We start from the raw sequence: 14,644 nt of genomic DNA, 5'->3' as shown, positions 1-14,644 counted from the left end.
GGCATGTGAGATAAAGTTTATTGTGCCAACCTGGCTGACACAAGTGGGTTAATTGAAGCACGGAGGGATAAATGGCTCGGTGAGCCTCACCATTCTAATTCTTGGGTTTCTTGCTTTCTGATGGATAGACCAGGATGCAGTTGCCTTAGCCAGTTCCCTTCTTCAACTGGCAATTCTCATTCCTGAAAGACATTCCTGAGGAGAAGCCACATGGACCTACCCTGACGCAGCCCTGGGTGCTGGAGAAACCATGTGGAGACCCCTGCCAGCGCTGAGATGCTTACATGCTCACTGATTCCGCTTTCCTCCTGCAGTCAGTGTTATTGGGTGTTTTGTCAGATGGAGGAGGGCTTTATGGATTGGTGTCAGACGTTATGGACTAATGTTGGACTTATTGGCTTGGGCAGCACTGGGTTGGAATGTTTTCTTGATGTGCCTTTACCTTCTACATAAAACTCTCTTATACATGTTTCTGTGGATTTGTTTATCCAATGTACCCAGACTGACACAATTAGATTGTAGTTGTTTATTTTTAATGGAATAATGTACTGTAGTCTGAAATTGCAGTGCTAAGTGTGTCATTGTGTCCTGAGACACAGTCTTTAAAACATGGGAACACAGGTACAATGTTTCATTCTTGCCTCTGTGAGAGCTATCTCCAGGAATTGTAACAGAAGTCCTGTGTTTCCTGGATGTCTAACAAATAAGAAGATGAATGATCTTTGTCTCTATTCAAATATAGAGAAATGATCCAACAAAGGTAATTTTGGCAAAGAAGGAGCTTATGAAACACTTTTTTGTGTGTGAGTGGGTCTGGGGGAGTCTGGAAATGAGACCATTTAGCTACCATAGTGGGCTTCTGAGGGAGGTAATGCTGTCTCCTGTTTGAATATTTGGGTGCATGTGATATGTTCTCTTTGCTTTTGGTGAATATTGGGGTTGAGAGAACTGACTCATATTGGAGTGGTTCTCAAGCCTGGCTACACAGCATAATCACTTATAACGGAGCTTTAAAAAAAACCCAGTGGATCATACCACAGTCCAAATCAATTAAACCTCTGAGGTGAGAGCTAGCTGATTCCTGAAAGCAGCTCATATGAAGAAGAACTAGGTTGTCCACTTGTGGAGAATTAGTAACTGCAACCTCACGAAGAGCAACAGAACTCTGTCATATATAGTGCCAAAAATAAGACCTCAGTTCAGAACTCAACTCACTGCCAGCGAGCCAATGTCAACTCTTACCGACCCTATAGGACAGGATAGAAATGTTCCTCTGTGTTTCCCAGACTGTAACTCTTTAAGGGAGTAGAAAGCCCTGTCTTTCTCCCAAGAAACATTGGTGGTTTTGAAATGCTAATTAATATTTCATAGACCAATGCATAACTACTACGCCACCAGGGCTCTTTCTCAGGATAGAAGGCACTCAAAATATGGTCAGGGAAGAGCTGCCAGCTCAAAGCAGAGTTGATCATAATGACGTGGATGGAATAAGTCCGTTGAGACCTTCATTTGCTGATAGAGGATGTCTCAATATGAGAAGAAACAGTGACAATTATCTAATCATTGAAACTCAGAATTTTGAAGTACTAATATAGAAAAACTAGAAGTCATAAAATATTCCATGGAACCCATAAAGATCAATACGCTAGGTATTAGTGAGCTGAAACAGACTAATATCTGCCATTTTGAATCAGACAGTCAAACAGTTTGCTGTGCTGGGAATGACACATGCAAGAGGAATCACATTCATCGTCCTAAAGAACGTTTCAAGATCTACTTGAAGTACAACGCTATTGTGATCAAATACTATCTATCTGCATACAAGAAAATCCAGTCAATACGGTTATTTAAACTGATGCACCAACCACTACAGCTGATGAAGAAACTGATGAATGTTACCATTGTCTTCAGTCTGAAATTGATCAAACACAATATGAATACATGGATAATTATTGGCGATTGAAATTCGAAAGTTGGAAACAAAGAGGAAGGAACAATAATTGGAAAATATGGTTTTGGTGATAGAAATAAATCTGGAGATCACATGTTAGAATTTTACAAGGCTAACAACTTCATAGAAAATACCTGAGTGGGCATACACAGGAATCAAATTGACTACATCTGTGGGAAGAGAAGATGGAGAAGCTCAATGTCAGTAGCTAAAATCAGTCCGGGAGTCAACTGTGAACATGCCATCAATTTCTCGTAGCTAAGTTCAGATTCAAGCTGAAGAAAATTAAAACAAGCCCACAGGAGCCAAATACAACCTCGAGTCTATCTCATCTGAATATTAAGATGTGAGGAGCAGATTTGACTCACTAAGCACTAAGGACAGGACACCTGATGGGCCGTGGGATATCACCAATAACATGAAGAAAGCAAAAGATCATTGAAGAAACAGGAAAGAAAGGATCAAACTGGATGTCAGAAGAGACTCTGAAACGTGCTTTCAATCATGGAGTAGCTAAGGCACTTCATATGCAATGAAGCTAGAGCTGAACAGAAACTTTCAGAAAGCATCTCGTGAAGTATTATAATGAAATGTGCAAATACCTACAGTGAGAAAACCAAAATGGAAGAACATGTTCACAATATCTTAAATTAACTGAAGAAAAAGAAATCCAAGCTTTAGGGTACTATATTGAAATATTCTATGGGGAAAATATTGAACGATACAGGAAGCATGAAGTGAAGATGGAAAGAATATACATTATTCTACCAAGAAGAACTAGTTTGGCATTCCACCATTTCAAGAGGAAGGATATAAACAATAACCAATAGTACTAATGGAAGATATTCAAGCTGCACTGACGGAATTAGCCCAAACCAGTTGCCAAGCGTTGACTGAATTCAATCAAAAAGTTTCAATAAATTGATGAAGCACTAGAAGCATCAGTGGAAAGATGTTTTGGGGTTCTGGGACCCTGCTGGAATGATGCTCTGAGGGATCCATGACCCCACCAGAATGATGCTATTTGGGGTTCGGACCAAACCAGAATGATGCTCTAGGAGTCCAGGACCGGCTAGAAAAATTTTCAAGTGTATCTGAGACCTCTCCAGAAAGTTGCTCTCCTACCAGAGAGATGCTCTGGGGGATTGAACCCCTCTGAAACCATCATCCACTAAGTGCATGCTTCTATGGTGGTGCTGAAAACCCCCTTCTCTTAATCATACTTCTTGCGGTATTCCCGCTCCACAACACTCCATCCGCCCACTCTCAACACAGACTGTTGCTGACAAAAATTAAAAACAATTATTTTTAATAGGCATTGTGTTTGGCCCTACAGAATCTTTATAATAAAAGACTTACTTGAAGCACAAACTCTACCAAGCAAGACAAACTATTTAGACTGTAATTAATGTCAAGTTTCTAAATAATGTACTATAGTGGAGCAGAGGAGTGAACTTTGCATAAGATGTGAGAAGGCTAAACATTTAAACTGAGACCTGAGCAAAAAATGTACAAAAAATGTACAAAGCTGATGTTTTCATGATTTGGTAGACTGATTGTTATCCAGAGGCAATATTCTACAACTCATATACAGATTCAACCTAATTCCTCTCAAGGTATGTTTTTCCAGAAAATGATAAGCTGATTCTAAAATTTCTATGGAGATGTGAGTTTTAGTATAGCCAAAGTAATCCTGAGAAAGAATAAAATATAGGTGGAGAATGTGTATTGCCTGATATGAAAACTTACTAAAAAGCTACAGTATTTAAGACAGTGTAGTAGTGACATAAAGGTAGACATATTGATGGAATATAATTGAGAGTCTAAATATTCAACCTCATATATCCATAGCTAATTGATTCAAAAAGAGTACACAGAGAAGTCACTGTGATTTCAGCAAATGCTGTCGAAAACAACTAGATACAGGAAAAAAAAATGGGTTTTGTCTCCCACCTTGCACCATATGCAAACACTAAATCAAAATAGATTTAAGACCTAAATGTAAGAGCCAAATCTATAAAACCCTTAATAGAAAACATATACATAAATGTTTGTGACCCTGGATTAGGGAATGGCTTCTTAAGATATCTTGAATTTTAAGCAATTAAGACATCTTAAATATAAGTAGCCCAAGTTCAACATAAGTTGAACTTCATCAAAATTAAACTTCATCAAAATTAAAGTCTCTTATAATTGGAAAGACACCATCAAGAATTTGCAAAAGGCAACCTACATCAGTAACTATTCATGAGATACCTAATAATCTTGTATTCAGAATATATAAAGAAATGTTATAAGTCAACAATTAAAACTCAACAAATTAAAAATTAGTCAAGAAGTTAGTCACTACTCTAAAGATATAAGTATGTTAAACATAAACTATATAACTCTATTATAGAATTAGTCTAAAATTTCTGTAAATTGTTTGAAACTGAAAAAATATTAAAATGAGTCTACAAGAGCTAAAACAATATTTTGAGGCTATACAATCTGAATTTAGGTAACATTTAAAGAAGAGACTTAATGGAATGAACACTAATAACCTGGGGGGGGGGTGATGTTAAGAACATCGTATGTGAAGGAAGCAAAAGGTCATTAAAGACAGAAAAGCAAAAAAAAAAAATCAAAGTGGATATCCGAGAGACAGTGACATTGCTCATTATTTAGAGTAGCTAAGGCAAATGGAAGAAATGATGGAGTTAAAGAGCTGAACAGCTAATCTCAAAGGGCAGCTCAGGAAGACAAAGTATTAAAGAATTTATCATTATTTCACCTTATATGCTATCAAGTCCTGCCAGCCACCTCCACCCTCATCTGCCCCAACCCAAAATGGCCCTGATATCTCCCATCAGCCCCCACTACAATCCCTATGCCACAGCCACATTCTTGAACTATCCGAACAACCTCCCCAGAGCTCTCCCTGCATCCACACCTGCACCCTTTCTCCAAGTACCTGCACCAGGCTCCACGCTGAAGCCCCAGTGATATACCTCATGCTGCCATGACCATGTCACTGCTCCGCTCAACTCCCTCCAAAGGTTCCCTGCCTTCATCAGGAAGCTGGATGAGTTCTGGGAGGCCGGTTAGCACCAGGGCCTGGCTGACCTGTGCCCAGCTCCTTCTCCTTGTCCTTTCAAATGCCTGTGTCCCTGAGGCATTTGAAAGGGAGGACAGGCCCCAGCAATTTTCTTTGCCATTCATCCTCAGCTGTAAGTGTCCCATGGCCTCATTTCCACTCGGTCCAGCATCATTAGGATATGTGTGCATGCCTCTGCAGCACAGATCACATCAGCAGCCACTCACAGCATGCCAAACCTGCACTCAGTCGCTTAACCCACAAACATCTGGTCCACGTTAGAGACGAAACACTAGGGGCTCTGTGAGGCTCAAAGACTTTCCCAAGGAAATCAGGTAATGAGTAGAAGCACTAGAATTTGATCTCAATTCTGACTGTAGGGCCTATCAGCCTACACAGACATGCTGGAGGGCTTTGGTCTCTACACAGGAGCTGGATCTAGAAAGGACAGTGTGAACCTTCACGGAATGAACAAGAGCAGGTCTCTGCACAGTAATCCCCCTCCACACTCAGGTAGGGACTGGAACAGAACTTCCCCCGAGTGAGATGTCAAAGTTTACTGGTGGTTAACAGGGTCAGTATGCAGAAAGTGGGGGGGGGGGAGGGGTGGAGGGTAGAGGTGTTGGAAAAACTACAAGTATCATGGAATGTTAGCTTTCAAACAGATTTTTATAGTTGCTGTCAATGAGGCTTAAACCTGTAAGTAACTGAACAGGCAAAAGTTGTGAGATAGATACAAAGAGGTTTCAAAAAGTTTGTGGGAAACTTCCATTACTTTCAGATTTGTTTTGTGGTTTTTTCTTGCTTCTGGTTCCTTTGATGGTCTGCTCTTGAACCTGCATGACCAGGTCCAGGGCCTTCTTGAAAGCTGGAATGACATGGTCCACTGGGGTGAGTGGTGTCCCCCAGGTCCCATACTCACTCAAGGCACAGCTGTCAACACCTGTAGTTGGTCAGGAGCCAGCAGAACCCCCGCCCACTCCCCAGCTCCAAAACCCCATACCACCTTGCAACCAGCCCCACCTTGCAGGTAATTGAGAAGCATGTCTACAGTGGGTTCTGCTCTGTTTTCAATTGTCTCCATGTTGTAGTCTGGCTGCTTGGCCATCTCGGGAGAGCTTAAGTCAGGTTGGCCCTTGCTGCAACACAGAGGAAAAAGACCCGTACAGTTCATTAACCGCCAGTCAATGTAGCAAGTTATTCCTGGGGTCCTGACTCAGGTAAGGAATGCAAATGCCTGCATAAGATGCCCACATCCTGCCTCCTGATCCTCATCCAGGAAGTTCGCAAGCTTTAGCTATATCACAAAGCTGAGTGTCAGCTTTATTTCTTGACCCAGGATGCTACCAAATCCTGCCAGCCACCCCCTTCTATCATCTGCCCCCAATGCAAAATAGCCCCGGTATTTCCCATCAGCCCCCACTACAATCCTTATGTCACAGACACACCTTCTTTCTGAACTATTCCAACCTCTGGCCCGCTCTCCCTGTAGCTACACCTGCACCCTTTCTCCAAGTACCTGCACCAGGCTCCACACTGAAGCCCCAGTGATATACCTCACGTTGCCATGGCCATGTCACTGTTCTGCTCAACTCCCTCCAAAGGTTCCCTGCCCTCATCAAGAAGTAGGATGAGTTCTGGGAGGCTAGTTAGCACCAGGACCTGGCTGGCCTGTGCCCAGCTCCTTCTCCTTGTCCTTTCAAATGCCTGTGTCCCTGAGGCATTTGAAAGGGAGGACAGGCCCCAGCAATGTTCCTGGATTTTCATCCTCAGCTGTAAGTGTCCCATGGCCTCATTTCTACTCGGTCCAGCATCATTAGGATATGTGTGCATGCCTCTGCAGCACGGATCACATCAGCAGCCACTCACAGCATGCCAGACCTGCACTCAGTCGCTGAACCCACAAACATCTAGCCCACTTTAGAGACGAAACACTAGGGGCTCAGTGAGGCTCAAAGACTTTCCCAAGGAAATCAGCTAATGAATAGAAGCACTAGGATTTGATCTCAATTCTGACTGTAGGGCCTATCAGCCTACACAGGCGTGCTAGAGTGCTTTGGTCTCTTCACAGGAGCTGGGATCTAGAAAGTACACTGTGAACCTTCACAGAATGAACAAGGGCAGGTCTCTGCAAATGAATCACCCTCCAAACTCAGGTAGGGACTGGAACAGAACTTCCCCCTGGCCAGGGGACTATAGGAAGTCCCATGTGGCATGGGGATGAGCTTTCCTACAACCGCTAGATTGGGAGGTGGAGAATTAAGACTACAGTAGAGACCAGGTGTCTTGGTGTCTGGTGGGTTGCATGCTGGGCTTCTAACCACAAAGCCATCAGCTGGAAACCACTGGCTGGAAAAAGATGAGGATTTCTACTCCTGTGAGGAGTTACAGTCTGGGAAACCCCCACAGGCAGTTCTATGCTGCCCATAGAGTTGCTGGATCAGAATCGCTGGCAGTGAGTTTTCAGGGAAGTATGCCCTCTTGTCATGCCAGCACATGTTCAAAGAATGGTGTGGAACACCAGGCCAGCCCCTCAGTCCCTCACTGGCAGAGCCACACCCCACCTGGATGATCTCCTTGACCAACTGAACAGCCTCCTTCAACTCCCGGATCTGGCTCATGGCTTCATTAAAGCAGTAACTTTTCCTAAATTCAAAACCAAAAAGAACCCCCCATACCAAGCAACACACTCAGTAAATTTTCATTAGAATAGGGATAAAATGACTCCATGTGGGAATACACAGTTAAAATGGAGTCGGCATAAGTCTAAACATTGGACAAGCTACTTCTTCAGAAGCAACAGAAACAGAAATTTTCCTTTGGGCAACAAGCAGGAGCAGCTGCCACAGTCCCCCACACTAACAAATTTGCAGAAATATGGGTCCAGTTCAAATCCTGGATGTTTTTTACTGGCTACTTTCTCTGCATGAAAAGCAATTCATTATTGATGGCAATTTTCTCCTGTCCCTCTTCAAGAAATCTTCCCTCCAGTTGTCTGTCCTCCACTAAGAAGCTTTCCTCCAGCTTCTTTCTACTGTTAAGCACAAACAGGGCTTTGTAAAAATTAAAGAAATAACATGCAAAAATTTTGAAGAGTGTATATGGGGCTGGGGGATCTTCTGTACTTGAGGGGTCTTGCCCTTCTTTGGAGACTGATAGGCTTTCCCAAAGAAAGACTGGCCCTCTCTTTGGCTGAGTTCCTACTCACTGAACGCCATCTTTGTACAGCTGGGCCCCTCCCTTTCTCCTTTCACTTGCCACCTGCCAGACTGTTAACTGATAGCCACCAACCTGGGTCAACTCCCTTGAGGTCCCAGTCCTGGACTTACCCCAGCAACCTGGGAATACCAAACATGTCTCAATGCGCGGTGGGTGCGCTGGAATATCACTTCAACACCCTCAAGGCTGAACGTGCTCCCTGCAGCAGCCCTACTGGCTGTCAAGAAAGAGCCTGGGAATTTCTGGACCGCGTTCACCCCTCCCCCTCCCCTTCCCCGCTCCCTAAGAAGATAACTCACAGGTGACAAGACTGGGCAAACCTCCGGAGGAAGCCCTAACGTTTTGTGCTCCAGCTGCAGCCACTCGCGTCCTGAATAGCAGTCACTTCTTCGTGGGGAGAGACACCACAGACGCGGGGCTCACCTGTGAACGGAAGACATTCTAGGAGTCTCAGGGAGGAGGCACCGCTGTGTGAAAGGAAACAGTGGAGTGGGGGAGACAAGCAAAGTTTCCGCAATGAATCTGGAACCCCGACGCCCAAAGCCCCAGTCGGAATCCCCCTTTCTCCAACAGGGATTCTCCCCACGAACCCCAACCAATCCCCAAACGGGGGATGGAACCAGCCCCTGGGACACCCTCCCACATTTCACCACGCGAGGAGCGCTGACGGAGCAGGGGATGGGGAAGAAGGACGCTTGCACCCCAGCCAGGTTGCTGTGTGCACCAGGGTCAACCCAAACTGGTCACCACGCGACCCCTCACGTGGGCGCACTGACTACACAGTGCTCAGGCTGCTGGCACTTCTCTGGCACCACGCCCCAGGCACAGCAAGTAGGAACCGCGGTATGAACCTCACTTCCGGCTAGGACACCGCCACTTCCGTCCAGTCTCAGCGTGACCCGGAAAGGGAGGAGAATAGTAATGGGTGTGATCCGGAAATACGTAAGTGAAAAAAACAGACAGGAATTAAGACTTCATTAAACTGCATAGACATTCAGGGAAAAAAAATCTTACTTCATATGGCAGAGATTAATATGACATCCTTCCCACCAATATTATTTGAAAGTTGTTCTTCATTACACTGACTATAGAGGAAGGGATTGTGATGAATTTGAAATAATAAATGTGTAGGTCTTAGTGGGGGAAAAAAACGCACACACCCAGATTCTCATCCTGACAAACAATTAGATTATTATCGGATGTATGATCAAAGTCACATACCTCATAGACAGCACTGACTGAGCTAAAGGCACCAACTTCCCTATGTGACACTGAATATCCACATGGTAAAAGGTATGCTCAGGGCCACATAAAAGATAAAGCAATATTCTTCTACCATAGCAACACAATTTTAATGTTATACAAAACAAACTGAATATTTTCTTTTTTTTCTTTTTAACATTGTAGTAGGGATTCATACACCTCTTATCACAATCCATATATTGATCAATTTTGTAAAGCACATCTGTACATTCTTTGCCTTCATCATTTTTAAACCATTTGCTCTCCACTTTAGCCCTTTGCATCAGGTCTTCTTTTTTTTTCCCCTTCCTCTCCGCTCCCCCCTCCCTCATGAGCCTTGATAATTGATAAATTATTATTTTGTCATATCTTGCCCTGTCCGTCGTCTCCCTTAACGCCCTTTTCTGTTGTCCAAACTGAATATTTTCTTCATCTCTTGGATATTGAAGTACACTTTAACTTCCCTGTGGTGCTTATGCATGTCTGAGACTGAGAAAATAAATCACTACATCACCTGTCTAGTTTTGGACTGTTGTTTATAAGGACACTACCTGCTATGGTAAAGATGAAACAGTATGTTCTATAAAATGGAAACAAACAAAAGCCTAAGATCTTTTACTGTGCTATCTATGGTTCTATGAGTCTAGAATTCACATGACAGGTCTGACTTTATTGTTCATTTAAATGTATGTTCTTATTCATATACGTAAAACCTTAGTGTGTTTGTGTATTTGAAAACTGAAGGTAAATACAATAGTAACATCACATTAAAACTGGTGCTTGGTAAAGTAGAGGGGCAGCAAACAAGAAGAAAACTTTTTAGAGTGACAAAGGCTGAAACAATGGGTTCAAATATACGAACAATTATGAAAATGGTATATGACAGGTCAGTATTTCTTCCTGTGGTACACAGGGTCACTATGATTTAGAACTCACTTAATGACACCAAACAATAAAAACTTCCATTGTACACTGGCTCTGAGGACAATAAGTACTGAAATGTTAGAACATTTTTTGAAAATAAGCATTAATGTAATAATCATTCAGAACAGTTCTTGAAAACATATAATCATGGTTTTAAAATATATAACTGCAAGATGAATCAAGAGTTAAGGACAATATGGAACAACTGTAGATTTGCATGAGAACTTTATTTTATTATTTTAATGCATGAGAAACTTTAATACACAATTTTACAACTGCAGAGAATGTGGGGTAAAAGCATTTAAAAATACACTCTACAACGGGATATATTATACAGGTGTTTTAACAACACAGTAACAAATATGATAATTTCATGACTCTAATTAATTGAGGGGAATGATTACATCATACACCCTAACAGTTTATGTACAGATTTGTAGAAATGGGATGGATTGAGTTAGAGAGCGCCTATCCCTGCCTTTGAGTTCATATTTCACCTTGACTGAGTGGGATTATCACCAGGGATGCAAGGATGTTTCAACGTTAGAAAAAATATTAATGTAACCGACTACATAACCAGGAGAAAAATAAGAACCCGCTGATCATGTTAATAGATGCAGAAAAGATATATGGCAATATCCAACACCCATTCCTGATAAAAACACTCAATAATATGGAAACGGAAGGGAGAGACCTCAACACAACAAATGTATTAAAAGAAACACTGTTGGTGAAGGACAATTAGATGACTGGAACTTGCTGGAAATAAGACACACACACACAGAGAAAGGTTTCATCAAAAGAGTAATACAGAACCCACAGATTGGGAGGAATACCTCTTTAGCAATGAGGAGATGGAGACAGAGGGGGAGGGGAAGAGGAGGAGCAGAAGAAAACTGTGGCATTTTCAGGAACCTCTAATCTAGATGCTCACCTGAGCATGCACCAGGGAACAGGAGGCTGGAGTCTGGGTGGTCTAGCATAGGGAGCAGAGCCTGAAATCAGGGTCTGAGGATGAAGTTTTGTGAAGGATCTTTCCGTTGTGGCTCTTGAGTCCACAAGGCTTAGGCCTCTTCTTTGACTTGCATGATTGGTGGAGTTCATGAGAAAGTCACATGGTGCCAGGAGAGGCATGGTCAAGTGAAACAGATGGCATCAGGTGCTGTCAGGTATGTCTCTGTCGTCTATACAATGGAAGTGTCACCTGGGGATATTCCCAGTTGGGATGCCTGCTCTCTACCCACCACTTTCTGTCAGCTTGTCTTTCTGTCATGGCTTGTGTGTTGTTGTGTTTCAAATGCAGGCAGGGTCACCCAAAATGAACAGGTTTCAGCAGGGCTTCCAGACTATGAAACTAAGAATGAATCAGTTGCCACTCCAGGTGCTGAACCTCACCTCTCGGCCCCTCCCTCCTCATCGATTCCAGGTCAAACCCCTTAGCACAGACTCCACCCCACCCCTACCTAGGTGGTGTAATTTCCTGTTGAACCTACTTCCTCTGCCTGAGAAGGTTCCGAGTGAGCTTCCCACAAGGGTAGGTGAGTCTTATGTTTCTATGTGGATCCCATGTGCGGAGTCCCCTGCAGGGTGACGTCCCCAGCTGTGTCTTGGTTCCTGAGGATATTACAACTCACGCACCCTGTCTGCCCCCGTTCCAGGACGCCATGATTTCCTGGGATTCCATTTAAATTCTTTCTGAGCTGGGTACAGGCGTCAGTGCATTCGCTCATGGGAATACTCTGCCGCCTTTATCCAGCCCAGAACCCCTTATGCACCCTCACCCCTTAAGCCAGAAAGGGTGGGGGAGGGGTTCTTGCCTGGGGCCTGTCCCTTCTGAGTCAGGTGTCAGGCATGAGAGCATGCGGATCCCAGAGAAGCCTTTACCGAAAGGAGAGGCCAGCCTGGCAGTCATCAGGCCACCCCACTGATGACTGCGGTCTGTATTAGAGCTTAACTTCCCAGCACCTTGCTTTGCAAAAGGGTGCCATAGCAGTCACAGCCCCAAACCCCTGCACAGTTTAAGTCCTCGCATAGAGTCAACCTCCACTGAGTGCTTTCTGCCCAGGAACCAAAGCTGTAGGTAATCTGGCCCTCAGGCAGAGGGCTTTGAAGAGTGGATTACTTTAACCTCTCCAGGCAGCCCAGGGAGGGGCAGGCTATCTTGGAGATTTACCTGCATGTGTGTCCCTGATGGAGGTCACAAACCTGGAGACAGTACAGCGGTCTCCTAGACAGGAGCCACGTGCTATCAACCTTTCCCTGACTGCATTGGTCAGGAGGCCCTGGACCCATCTTGTAAACCCCCTATCTAAGGATGGAAGTGTCTGTCATCATTATGTATTCATTGGCCACCAATCCTGCTTTTGTGGCAGTTTCCTTTGCCCTGCCCCACTCCCACAACCTCTTTAATTCACATCTCAATTGTGAACCTGGGAAGCCATTTCCACCTCCTCTTGGTGGCTTCCCTCATCCAGATACATGATTTGTGTTTTCTGCCCATCAGAAACTAGCTTGTGCTGTACCTTTCCATGTGGAGTGTGAAGAGCACCTCAGTTCAGAGATTGGTTGTGTTAATGGTCATCTATCTTTATCACTGCGTTCTTCCACCCGTGCCACCACCCCCCACCTTCTCATCCCTCATGACTCGTAGAGCATTGCTGGCCGAGATTTAATGTCCACTCATTTTGTTAATAGGGAATTTTGGTTTCCTTTATCATCTTTTTGATTTGCAGAATCCAGCAAATATTTTATTTGTTTTCAGGTCCTTTTGTGTATCAATCTGGAGAAAGAATAGCTTTCTTCAACTGTAAAGAGTTTCAGTTTTGAAAATCCAGTGGGCAGTTCTACACTACCCTATAAGGTTACTATGAGTCAGAATTGACTGGATGGCAGTGAGTTTTGGTTTTGTGCATTAATATTATCTTTTAGTGACACATGCCTTCAAGGTAAGCACTTTTTTTGGTTGTTTTGGGTTATTTTCACAGTGACAGAGTATTTAAAGTGTTCTAGTGGATACAGACAATGTTTCATAGAACCCAATTCTAATTATGTAAATTCATTTAATCCTTTTGATTGATTACATTTGTTAACTGTTTCTTCTTCAATTTGATTTGATTTTGTAAGAACTGTGTCCTATTAAGGTTAGCTCCTCATTTAAAAAATCACAATTAACCTGATGCAAGGGGGTTAAGTGGAGAGCAAATGCTTTGAGAATGATTGGGGCAGGGAATGTATGGATGTGCTTTATACAATTGATGTATGTATATGTATGGATTGTGATAAGAGTTGTATGAGTCCCTAATAAAATGTAAAAACAAGAAAAGAGGAGAAAAAAATGATTAGGGCAAAGACTGTACAGATGTGCTTTATACAATTGATGTATGTATATGTATGAACTGTGATAAGAGTTGTATGAGCCCCAATAAATTGTAAAAAAAAATCACAATTATTCCTAATACAAGGTAACATTCAGATATATAATTCTTATATACAGTAAGATATCATCTTATTTAAAATAAAGTTACCATTTTCTATCTCCCACTGCATGGGAATACTTAATTGTTCTAACCTTTTATCCAAATATTCTTGATAAAAGGCTTGTTTTATTCGCTGCTTTATTGTTCTCAGGTGCACTCTGGTGCACTCTGTTTGTGATGTCATAGGACCTTAAACTCTTCCTTGTGGTTTCTAGGCTATAATTAACGTGACCAGATTGCCACATCGTGGGACACAACTGCTTACATTTCGTGGAGCTGCCATACATTAACTGTAGCAGTAGGATTTCTTCACTAACTAATTTAGATATGCCAAAATCTCAGTAGGCTTACATGTTTTTCATTATGGACACATTTATTCTTAATGAAAATTGTTTTTGTGTTTCTGATTTAGTCATATTTTCAACATAAAACCAATGTGTGTCCATAGACATGGATATGCTTTCATCATGTTTAGTTTTCCCTTTGGTTAGGTGTCATGTCATGTTAATTCCATCTCATGGAAACTTCATATGTTATAGAGCAGAACAGTTCCATAGTGTTTCTGGGGTATCATTTATGGAAACAGATCTCCGGTTCTGTCTTCCACAGTTATGCAGGCTGAATTTAACCCAACAGCCCTCAATGGAACATTCTAGTTCAAGCTGTTTTTGCCACCTACAAACCTTCATTATCTTTAACCCCAAAAAGCAAACTCACTGCCACAAAGTCAATTCTCACTCATAGTGTTCCTAGGTA

The sequence above is a fragment of the Tenrec ecaudatus genome, chromosome 3 (genome assembly GCF_050624435.1).
Source record: "Tenrec ecaudatus isolate mTenEca1 chromosome 3, mTenEca1.hap1, whole genome shotgun sequence".
NCBI classification, from domain to species: domain Eukaryota; kingdom Metazoa; phylum Chordata; class Mammalia; order Afrosoricida; family Tenrecidae; genus Tenrec; species Tenrec ecaudatus.
This window is presented reverse-complemented; position numbering follows the sequence as displayed.